The sequence below is a fragment of the Tupaia chinensis genome, unplaced genomic scaffold (assembly GCF_000334495.1).
Source record: "Tupaia chinensis unplaced genomic scaffold, TupChi_1.0 Scaffold000226_1, whole genome shotgun sequence".
In the NCBI taxonomy this organism is placed as follows: domain Eukaryota; kingdom Metazoa; phylum Chordata; class Mammalia; order Scandentia; family Tupaiidae; genus Tupaia; species Tupaia belangeri.
Window position 1 is genome coordinate 4,083,756 of NW_006159701.1, and position 11,723 is coordinate 4,095,478.

The window sequence follows — 11,723 nt, forward strand, 5'->3', positions numbered from 1 at the left end:
CCAGTGTCCAGCCATAGGATCAATGCTCAGCAGACATTGGTGTGAATGAATGTTAGAATCCAAAAATAGGGAAGTTTTCCACCACTCTTACCTTCCAGTTCAATCAAAGTTCTGTTTCTATCCAGATACAAATGTGGTTTTTAATTAGTTGTTATTTTACACATTAACATTTCTAGAAATTTCAGATGATGTAGTAGTTAAGGCTCTGGACTTACACATGGCCGGCCACAGTTTGAGTCCTAAACCTGGCAGCTTGAAAATCACATCAGGCGGGTGTGTGTGTATGCCCAAAATCTCAGGAGAAGAATGGAGGAGAAGGGATTGCAGCATGGCCATCTACCTTGAGGAGTGATTTCTCACTTTCCCTCTCTCTCTCACTGTCTCTCTCTGGTGAGTAAATGTGCCTTGTGGCAAAAACCTTTAAAAAAAGAAAAGACATTTCATATGTACTATTTATGCCATGTTATCTTCGTCATTATCTTGTTTGGGTACAGAGGAACGGAGTAGAATAGAGGTTGTGCTTGGCTCTTCTCTAAAATGGGGGGCACATGGGAAGAGGAGACTCCAGCTGAGTAAGTCTAAAAATCTGAGTCCTCAGCTAAGTCTTGGTTTAGGTTTAACCCTCAGGTGATCCCCAGTTGGATCTTCAGCAACAGCCAGCTCCCCTCTGTGTCTGGTGCAGTTTCAGTCCCCATTAGAGTTGCCTTCGTTATGACAACTGGGGGGAAAATGTGTTCAGGTTCTTCTGGCTTCTAGATCCAGGAAAAGGTTTAGGCTGTTTGTTCAAAGAGCAACAGAGTCGTCTGTTTCTTTGTCCATGAAGAAGAGGAAAAAAAAAAATCCTTATGATTCAAGAGAAAAATGGGTGAGGCCATCCTTTTTCCATTCCTTCACATAAATTATAAGTCTTGAATCGAACCACCACACCTTTTAAGAAAGGTCTGGAGCTGTTTGATGTGAAACTCTGTACCATAGCGACACCCTACCCTGACCGACTGCGACGGAACGGCTAAAGGAAGGAAGTTTCCCTTTTAAATCCCCAGGAACTTTTTGATGAGATAATATTACAGAGTGAAATGTCTTGTCCTCCTAGTAGTTCAGTGTTTGGCTTCCGTGTAACAGTAACCCACTTAGAAGCAGGCGGCCCTTTTGAAGTTATTTTAAACCCTCAGCCGAATGTAGAGATATTGTAACCTTGGATAAAAGCACCACCAGCCTGGTTTCAGTTTTGCCCTTTCAGACATGCAGAAAGTGCACCAGTATATCTCAAGGATTTTGTACTGAAAGCTTCTTAAAGAGCAGGTCTTGGTTTCAAAGCTTGGCTTGATTCACCATACTCAAGGGAGCGTGGTTCTTTTTCTCCAGTTATTTAACCTTGTCTGACACAGTCTTTGGGCTTAGAAGTTCCTGTAAGTTCTTTGTCCATTGACAAAACAGTGAAACCATGATAATCCACCTCATGGCTTGGGCTCTGAGAAATGTGAAGAAGGTCGATTTCATATTTCAGCATAAAAGCAGTTGTTTGATACCTGTTATCAGAGATGATCAGGTGTATGCATCACCTGTTAACCCTTTTGCCTCAGCAGCTCCTTATTCAGAAATGCATATAGGATGTTCTTTGCCTCTTCTAGGGGTTATAGGATCTGTCCTTGTCTGGGAGAAAATTACTCTGGTTACTGTGTCTGCAGATCCATGTTGTACTCTAAGGCCACCTGGGAGTTATTTGTGGTTGTGAGGGTGGCAAAGACGGCTGGTTCTTCTCCGTGTTTCCCTGAGTCACCCCCTTGTGCTGTGTTCCCAGCCATCCCCAGCCCAGGTCCTGGACAGCTCCCAGAACAGTTGGCCCAGAGTCTCTCATCACCTGGCCATTCTCCTGTGCAGGCGGCCTGTGGGGTCTTTTTTGGGCCTGATAAGATGTTTCCCTACTTTTTCTAGTGAGGAGGACCCACAGAATGCCCGGGTCATCTAGAGGAACAGGATTCTATCCAGAGTGGCTAAAATGTTTTTGTAGGTTTTTTGTTTGTTTTGTTTTTTTAAGTTTATGTATTTGCCTCTTCCAATAGATCTACTCCCAGCCTCAGCTAGGCCAGATCATGGCGTGTACACACTTCCCTGGCATGCACGGGGAGGTCTCAGGACATGAACCTCTATCTTCTCATGTGGGTTCTGCTTCGCAGAGTATCACACTACCACTGCACATTATCTGGCCTCAAAGATTTTGACCTAGTTAATGCACATACCTGTATAGAAAAAGGGAAAGAATACTTCATGGCTTATAGTTTAAAAAAGAAAAAAGACCATCCACCATTGCTATCCCGGAACGCTATTCCCAAAAGAAACTATTTTCAATTCTTTAGTGGCTGCTTCTGCTCTTCACCTCTGTGAGTATTTCTGAATTGCTTATGCTGCTGCTTGGTATTTTTAGTCCATTTCAAAATTGATTTTGACTTCCTACTACGGAAAGATAAAGATTCTGTTCTTTCTCCCTCTCCTCTCTTTCCTCAACACACACACACACACACACACACACACACACACACACACACTTCCCATCCTTATGTTGTCTCGGTTCTTCCAAACTATTGTTTAGATCAGGGTTTACATTATTATGGCTGTCGGTATTCTCCGCCAAGCCACGCAGGCTGTTCCTTGATTGTGGTTTACAGTTCTGGCGTAACTTTGCTCTTTTCTGGAGTTAGTTGTGTCCTCTGCCCATCCGCAGTTAGTTGAGCTTGCTGTGTAACTATCACACTTCATTCTTTTGCTCAGACTACAACCCTTCTCAGTACCGTCACGTCACGTACATTGTGTAATGATTGGGGATTTTGTCATCATTGATCATTGGTTTGTTTGGCCCTCCTGCAGTCCTCTGGTCTCTGGTCTCTTCTGGTCCCCTAGGGTCCCATCCAGACCACTTGCTCAGCAGGCTGGTTGCTTGGCCATCATCCTGCATTCCCATTGCCATCATCCTGGGAATTCCCTTTATTTTTATTGTCCCCTGGAGTTCCTATACCTGGATCCCATGGCTGCCTCATCCTCGGTTTTACTCTCTTGTGTTGTTGCTGACAGCAGCTTCTGAGATCGGACTTGGACCAGAAAACCCGAGACTTTTGCTTAGAGGAGCAGGGCATCCTTGATTCTCCTTCCACCGCCTCTGCCCTGTTAAGGCTCTGTCATCGCCTGCCTGAGCAAGGCTCAGTCGGGTCATGTTCTCCTCATGTGGGAAGCGTTCACTGTCTCTGGGGGCCAGCAGGTGGTGTGGTTGTTAAGGGCGCTGGACTCCCACATGGCCAACTGAGGTTCTAATCCCGGACCTGGTGGCTTGCTTTCTCACTTTCCCTCTCTCGCTCTCTTGCCCTGTCCCTCTCTAGTCAAATTAAAATAAAGAGAGAGAGGGAGGGGAGGGAGGAAGGAAGAATGAAAGGTAAATAAAATAATTTTTTAAAAAGTGTTCACTGCCTCTGGATCCCCAGCCTGCTAGTTCTAGAGGAGGAACAGCCTTTGATCCTTTACCACCATCGCCAGTAAATCTTTTTTGGCTGGGAATGTCTTTAGTGACTTGGTAATCAACCACTGTAAGCACCAGGTCTTTTCAAGATGGTGTAGCAATTTGATTAAATCCTGACCTGTCTGCCCTGGTCTCTCACTTAGCTGAGCAGAGACCCATGTGGTTTATCAGAAACAAAGCAGGAGGCATGACAGCGGGCCTGCCTCCAGGCCAAAGGCTGTTTGTTCAACCAGCAGTCAGTTGTTTGAGTACCTGTTGGATACAAGGCTTAGGGTGGGGTAAAAGGACCCCTGGGTAAGATGGTCCTAGAAGTAGGTGCCCATCACATGCCTGTCTTAGAGGGGAAGCTAAAGGGACTATGGTAAGCACCACGCAAAGCATTTGGGAGCAAAGAGCTCAGTGGGTGCATTCAAGAAAGCTCTGAAATGGGTGCCATTTAAAATGACCTTGAAGGGTAGAATATTCTAGATCAAGGCATAAAATGCAAATGAGCATTATAAGTCTACAGAAAGAGCAAGAGGACATCTGCATTGGGTGTCCACTGTGTTACTGTGTGCATGCGTTTTATTTCATTAGTACTTAAGTGCCCTGTTGAAGCAGATGCTATTCTCCCCATTTTACAGATGAAAACACTGAGGTTTCTAGAAATTGAGTCCTCTGTCTGGGTAGTGTGCCTCACTAGAGGGAGGAGTGAGATTTAGACACAGGACTGCATGATCCCAAAGTTCTCCTCCTTTCCATGCCATAACACCCCTCCGAACAGCATAAGGATTGAAAACGAGAGCCACAGCTGCATGGTAATGACCAGCTACATGAGATGGGACCAGCTGGGCGTTTTTTCTTCAGTTGTCTTAAGCATGATGTTGAGCATCTTAGAGTGGCTGTCCTGGTAGCACAAGACCATAGCTAAGACACATGGCCCATTTCTGTCATGTCCTTATACTTAAGTGTTGCTTATTCATTGTTTGCATCAAATTCTCCTGTGGATCTGTCCCTGGAGTTTTACTTGTCTTCTCTCCCAGCTATCCTTTCTCTTTCTTCAGTATTCTCTGTCCAGTGGAGTCTTTGTCAAGCTTCATTCTAGGTTTCCAAATCTATTTCATTTTTTTCTTTATGTTTTCATTAGAACCTTCTGGTGAATACATGAAAGTAGTTCTACTTACTGTTTTCAACCAATGGTTCTTCCTGATGTCCCTGAGTCCTTACACCTAAGTCAGCCATGGTTAACCTTAAAAATATTGGGTTGTTGGGGCCGGCAGGTGGTATAGTGATTAAAGACGTTGGACCCCCACATGGCCAACCATGGTTCAAGCATTAGAGCTGGCAGTTTGCTCTCTCTTTCTCTCACTTTCTCTCTCTAGTCAAAACTGAAAAATGATGATAATCAGTAAATAATTCTTTTAAAAAATATTGAGTTGTTGGGAGTCATGTGCATTTTTGCATAGAAAAATGTGTCATGACTTTCCTGACCATCTAACAGTAAGCAAAGACTTAAATTTCAAACACCTGGTCAGGTGAATCTACCAATCTAAACATTTTAAGAAAATAAACTCAAAAATGCCTGCAATTTCTAAAGGCTTAAGTGTCATGTTAAGTTTAAAGTTAACATGCTTGAACACAGTACGCTGAAGACCTAAGATTACTTTTGAATGATTGAGCATTCAGAAGGAAGCACACACAGGTCTTGTTACATACTGCCTATATGTCACACGCTGGTGTCAGAATGTGCACACTTACAAGCCTGTTGTCTACATGACAGCTGCCTGGAGTGGATGGCATGGAAGCTGTGCCTCGTCGAACCTTCTGGTGAATACATGAATTTCACATATAGAATCACTTTATTCTCTAGAGGTGATTTTTGGAGAGGTGTTTGCCATAGGGTGGTTGTGCTCACCAGAAAGACAGAGACAGAAAGTGAGAAATCACCCCCCATGGGGGATGGCCATGCCACGATCCCTTTTCCTCCATTCTCCTCTTGGGATCTCGGGCCTGCATGCACACACATTCAGTGTGAGTTTAAGCCACTGGGTCCAGGACTTGAACCATAGTCAGTTACATGGGAGTCTAGCGACATAGCCAGTCTGCCAACTGCTGGTCCCAAGGTGATTGTTATCCAGAAAAGGACCTTAGTTTTTTTTTAATTCATGTAGTACCATGGCCCTATTGACAGCAGTATCTATAAAGGCCTTAGTTTTTTTTTTTTTTTTTTTTTTTTTTAATTAGCCTATATTTCTTAGACTAGAGTAGAAATAAAGATTGGATTAGAGCTGTATTTTGAAAAATAAAACTGAACATAGTGTTGTTTTGATTTAACAAGTTCAGTTGTCACTGAAGCCTCATACTGATTTCTGAGAATACACAGTGGTTCTGTGTGGACAAGTGTTACAACAGTTTCAGCAAAATTGTGTGAGAATGTGGACCTGGCAGCCCTCACCTAGTTTGACCTCACAGCATGGTCAAGAGTTATTTCTCTCACTTTTCTACAGTTCTCTCAATCCTTTGATCATTTTTGGTGGAAGCTTCCATGCATATTTCTTCTCCTGTAATCCTTAACCAGATTGCCTGCTACTGGCTTGGAGTAGACCTGGGTGTTAACTAACGTGACTTCTACGGACTCCGTTAAATTCTACATTGGTTGCTGATTTGTGGTTCTATTTTGTAACTTATTCACACAGTCTAGTCACTGAATCATCTGATATTCCAGTAGCTTGTGAGTGTTTTCTATAAGGATTAAATGAGACAGAAATATATGAACCCAGAGTGTAGTAGATGCTCAATTCATGGGAAAACCCTCTGCTTCATCACTTTCCCCAGACTTGGCATGCTCGTTTGCTTTGTGTCTTCGCCTAGAGTGTTCCATCCTTTGGTCAGTTCACTAATAAATATTTTCATGTTATAAGTATTTCTGCCTCTCTATAAGAGATTCTCCTGAGCTCCTAACTTAGAGCCTTTGGGAAAAGAGAATCACACAGTGTAAATGGCTGGAGTCTGGGCTGGCAGCCTAGGGTGGAGGCATTTCTGGAAGCGGATTCTGTCATTAGGGATGAGCTGACAGAGACCTGCATTGTGCAGTATATTTGACAGGTGGGCCAAAGAGGCCAGTCGAGAGAGAGAGAGAGAAGCTTGGATTGAACGCACAGTTTGGGCACCTGGAGATGTAAACTGGAATACAGAGCACAGGAGAGAAGGGACTCTGGGTAGAGGTGCTGAGCACGGTGAGGTAGGTTTTACTTCTCTGAGAGGTTATTTTGCTGACTTCTTTACCCTTCACAGGAAAAGAAACAACCCACACTAACCAATTGCACCAACTAGTGCTTTAGAAACTTTCCTCTTGTTTTTTAAGGCTTTGATCCCTGATTAGAAGTCAACACCCTTGCCAAGGCTGGCGTGTTGAACTGCCATCCGTCACCCTGTGTCTGTGGAAGATTTGATAGGAGAGTCTTGGACTCCTGAAGAGGGAGAGAGGACCCACATGAAGCGCAGCCCAGGGCATCGATTGACAGACCCGAAGGGACCCTGGGGTGTGCTTGAGGCTTACGTAGTTCAGATTGGTGTGTGCCTGGGGATGCACTCCTGGCGGACCTCTTCTGTGGCTGTGTGTTCCGTTCCTCCCTCTGTGGGATATGCCTTGGGCCTGGTCAAGCCTGCTTCTCCCTCATTGTGATTGCAAAGGGTCAGGACTCCGCATTGACTTCTCCTGCTCTTGGTTCCCATTCCTCAACTCCTCCCTCTCCTCTCCCTCTCTCCACATCTGCCCTCCCTCCAGGGTCTTGCCTTCTCTCCAGCTCTCCTTGCCGGCCTCTCTTTGCACCTCTGCCGGGACTCCTCGTTGTGGGTGTTCCAGGATTTGAGGACATTGAGCTCTGTCCTGAATCACGCGAACTGCAGACTCACCCTCTCATGGCAGTAATGGGGTCTTCAAAAGGTTCTTGGAAAATGCACATTATGAAAAAGACCATGCATGGATTTCAGACCTTTTTGAAACGAAGATAAACTCACATATCAGTTCCATTTTCCACAGCCTTTTAGAAGTCCCCTCAGATACGCGATCTCTGTCTCTTGAGAAACCTAGCATTTCCCAAAGTGGGTCCAGGGAAGCAGTGTGATCTATGAAATATGAAATGGGCTTTTGGAATTAAAGGGTAGGAAACGAGGGCTTTGTGATTTAAACCACAGGCCTCTGCAGAGCTTTCATTTACAGATGTTGGTCTGGAGTTCCAGTGAGGTGTTCCTCAGCCTTCCTTCCACCTGTTTCTCATCCTGGGGGCCAGTGCTCTGCAGACGGAATTGCCAAGTAGGTTGTGAGGACTGTCCGAAGCTCCGGAAGCAGGGAAAGCCGGCCCCCTCTGCAGATCCTCCTGTTAGCTAAGGGCAGCACTGGGCAGGTTGTAAGTAACTTCCAAATGAACTCTTGGGACACTTGTTTGGTTTTGTAAAAAGATCTTTTCTTGTGGTAATATTCACCATTCAAACCATTGTATGTGTGAGAGAGCACGAGCGAGCGAGAGCGCGTCTCAGCAAGAGAGAGTCGGAGAAAGAGAGGAAGGGGGAAGGAGAGAAGTATTTTGGACAGATCTTGCCACATGGCAGTCCTTCCTGCCCGAGCCTCCCAGGTAGCTAGGATCACAGGCACGTACCACCAGACCCAGGCGGTTTAGGGTGGGCTGGGAAATGAACCTGGGCCTCCTGTTAGCCTCAGCCAATATCCTGAGTACACCTGTGGCTGGGCCATCATTTTAACTATTTCAAAGCAGGTGATGGAGTGGCATTTAGTATGCTCCAGTGTTGTCCAGCCTTTACCATCTAGTTCCAGAACATTTCACCACTCTGGAAAGAAGCTCTATACCCAGCAGCAATGACTCTTCATCCCCTCTCCTCCCACCCCCCGAAACCTACAGATTCATGGCTTTTTGCGTGTGGCTTCTTTCTTTAATGAAGGTTTGATACAGATACAAGGTCTTAGACCTGGATGATGCTGCTATTCCTCCTTAGCTGTTCTTCCTCATTGGCCAAAACCCATAAATGTACAAGCAACAAAAAGCAGTCATCCGTTGAAACCGCCAAGTCACATTGCCGGGTTAAAAATACTGCAGAATTCTGTAGAAAATGGTCAGTAGTGTGGTGGCCATTGCCATGACTTGACCTGACATTTCAGGAAGTTCCCTTGAGTCCTGCAGGTTTATGCCAGGCCTTGAGCCCCTACTTGGAGGGGACTGAGCTGCTGGCACACCTCTTTCTAGTTGGAGGTTTTGTCATTTCAGGCTACTCGTCATTTAGGGACCATAGAACATTCTAGAGTAAGTCGAATCTGGCAAGGACATCTGGAGAGAAGACTATGCTAAACACTGTCAGGCAGAGCCCTTACTGGTCCTGAACCTGAGGACTCACGTGAAAATTGGATGTCTGGCCTCTCCATCTCATGTCTTGGAATTCCTGGGGGGCACCGTACCCCTCACTTGCTGCAGAGACAGTTGCTTGGCAGCTCTTCAGCACCCTGTGCTCAGCAGTGGTAACCCATCGTCTGCCTTCAGGGCTTGTTCAACCCCCTCCACGTTTTCCATTGAATTGCTGAGGTGCTCTCACCTCTGGGCTCTCTACTGCTTGCTGTGTCTGGCATCTGAACCTACCACTGTTTGAAGGTGTGTTACTCATCTGCATAAAATAACTGTTTTCAGCCTATTCTAGTTTTCAAGCCTTTCTCTTTCTTTCTCAGTGTAACCTGTGACCCCCCTCATAGCAATCGGGCTGGCCTCATTCCTCTTGCCTCTCAGCCTCTCTTAGCAAGTCCTCGCTGGGCTTGGAATTACTCCTTTTACCCTGACCAGTCTAACTCTTCCTTCAAAGCTTACTGAAGCTTAGCAGCTGCATAAAGCCTTCTCAGACATTCTAGCAATGTCTTTTTTTTTTTTTTTTTTTTTTCTTTTTTTTTTTTTTTAAGAGAGGTATTTTTGCTTTGGGGCGCATGCGCTTGCTGGAGAGAGACAGAAAGTGAGAAATCAGCCCCTAGGGGAGATGGCCACCTCATAGTCCCTTCTCCTCCATCCTCCTCTCGGGATTTTGGGCACACACGCATGTGCGCTTGGTGTAAGTTTAAAGTCACCAGGTTCAGGACTCAAACCACAGTTGACCATATGGAAGTCCAGCAACGTAACCACTACACCATCTGTTGGCCGCTCTAGCAACTCTTAGACCTGCACCAAACTCATGTTGCATTTTGAATACCACAAAAGTTACAGCTAGAATTTTTTTTTTTTTTTTTAAGATTGTATCACTTAGTCCGTCCCCTCCCGCCCTACTGCTCTGAATCAGATGGTCAGCTCTCAGAGGAAGGGACTCTACGGTAAGCTGGTAAAATGGGAAGCCACCAGACTCAGTTTAAGGGCCAGATCACTTCTGGGTGTACCACTTGCTAGCAGTGTTGTCAGAAAAGCCACTTATCTTGACTTTACATTCTCATCTATAAAACAAGTGGGTGTATTTGTCCCTTGTTGGCTGCTAAAACAAGTAACCGCCTACTTGGTGACTTAAGACAACACAAATTTATTCCCTTACGGTTATGGAAGTCAGGTGTGCAAAATGGGCCTGCAGGGCTGATCCCTTCTGGAGGATCTATGAGAATCCTTTCCCTTATCTTTGCAGCCCCTGGAGACTGCCCACCTTCCTTGACTAATGGCTCCTCCTGTATCTTCGAAGCCCATGACTCTAACCCTTGCTTCTGTCATCCGTCCTCTCTGTGTCTCTCAAGTCTCCCTCTTTACTTTTTAAGGACCCCATGACTACTACATTGAGCCCACTCAGATAATCCAGAAATCTCCCCATCTCAAACTTAATCACACTTTGAAAGTTTTCTGTGTGTGTAAAGTAATTTATTCACAGGTATCGGAGGTTAGGACATAGATGCCTTTAAGGGCTGCATTTAGGGCTCCTGTGTTCCATGTTAGAGAACATGCCATGACTAAAGACGTAATTCTTCCACTTCTCTGAGAGCTTAGTGCACAGGGTCCCAGGCTCATCAACTTTTTGGTAAGTTACATTTATCTATGAGGATTTTTTTCCTTCTCTTACTGCTGTTAGGGATTCTGGGGCCTGATACAGTTCAATGATAGAATGGTAAATGCGAACTTTAGGCTCGTTCTGATTTTGTCTTCCACTCACTGCACTTTCATGTGTGAAAATACAGCAGTGCCCGTCTGTCCACCTTTGATTTCATGTTTTGCCAAGTTTGCAAAGACCTCAAAGGATTCCAACTGTTTCCCAGTAACCAGGGTTAGTCTTTTTTAAAGAGTCTGCTACCTATGCTGGTGATTCTGCTGTCTTTCTCATGGCCTCTCCAGAAAGTCCCGGATGTGTTTCCAGGGCCTCTGTGTCAGTCAAAGTAGACGTGTCATTAAGGTTCAGAAGCCAGCCCTGGATGCCCACCTAGGTTGTCTTATCTATAGTTGCTACTTAACGTTGACTTTGTGGTATTTCCTGGCAGTTTAGATCAGCATTTATAGGAGAGTTATGCTATTTCTTTCTCCTCTGCATCCTATCAGGTGGGTCCCACCTTTCGCTGACTACCACTTAGAAAGCAGTGTGAAACCACCCCCAAAATATATTTAGAGTGACTCCTTTGTGTTCTCCTTAGCACTCCAGTCATTGTGCTCAAACAGGCTTCACCACGGATTGAAAAGCTGTACCCCTTCAGGCCAGCAGGTGGTGTGGTGGTTAAGGGTACTGGACACTCACATGGCCGACCGTGGTTCAAGTCACAGATCTGGCATCTTGCTTTCTTTCTCATGAGTGGTCTCTCTCTCTCTCATGTACACGCTCTCTGCCCTACTCTGGTCAAATGAAATAAGTTAAATAAAATAATTCTTTTTTTTTTTTTTTTTTTTTTGGAGAGGTTTTTGCTATAGGGCCGAGAGAGACAGAGAGACAGAAAGCGAAAAATCACCCCCCAGGGGGGATGGCATGCTGCAATCCCCTTCTCCTCCATTCTCCTCTCGGGATCTTGGGCACGCACACACACGCGCCTGGCATGAGTTTTAAGCTACCAGGTCGACTACTTGGGAGTCCAGCGACATAGCCATTACGCTAGCTGTTGGTTCCCAATAAAATAATTCTTAAAAAAAAAGAAAGAAAGAAAGAAAGAAAATCTGTACCCTCCCCCCCCAAAATTCTGTTTTGAAGCTACGTTTGGTCATTGAGTTTGAGAAATGTGTAACATGAAAGC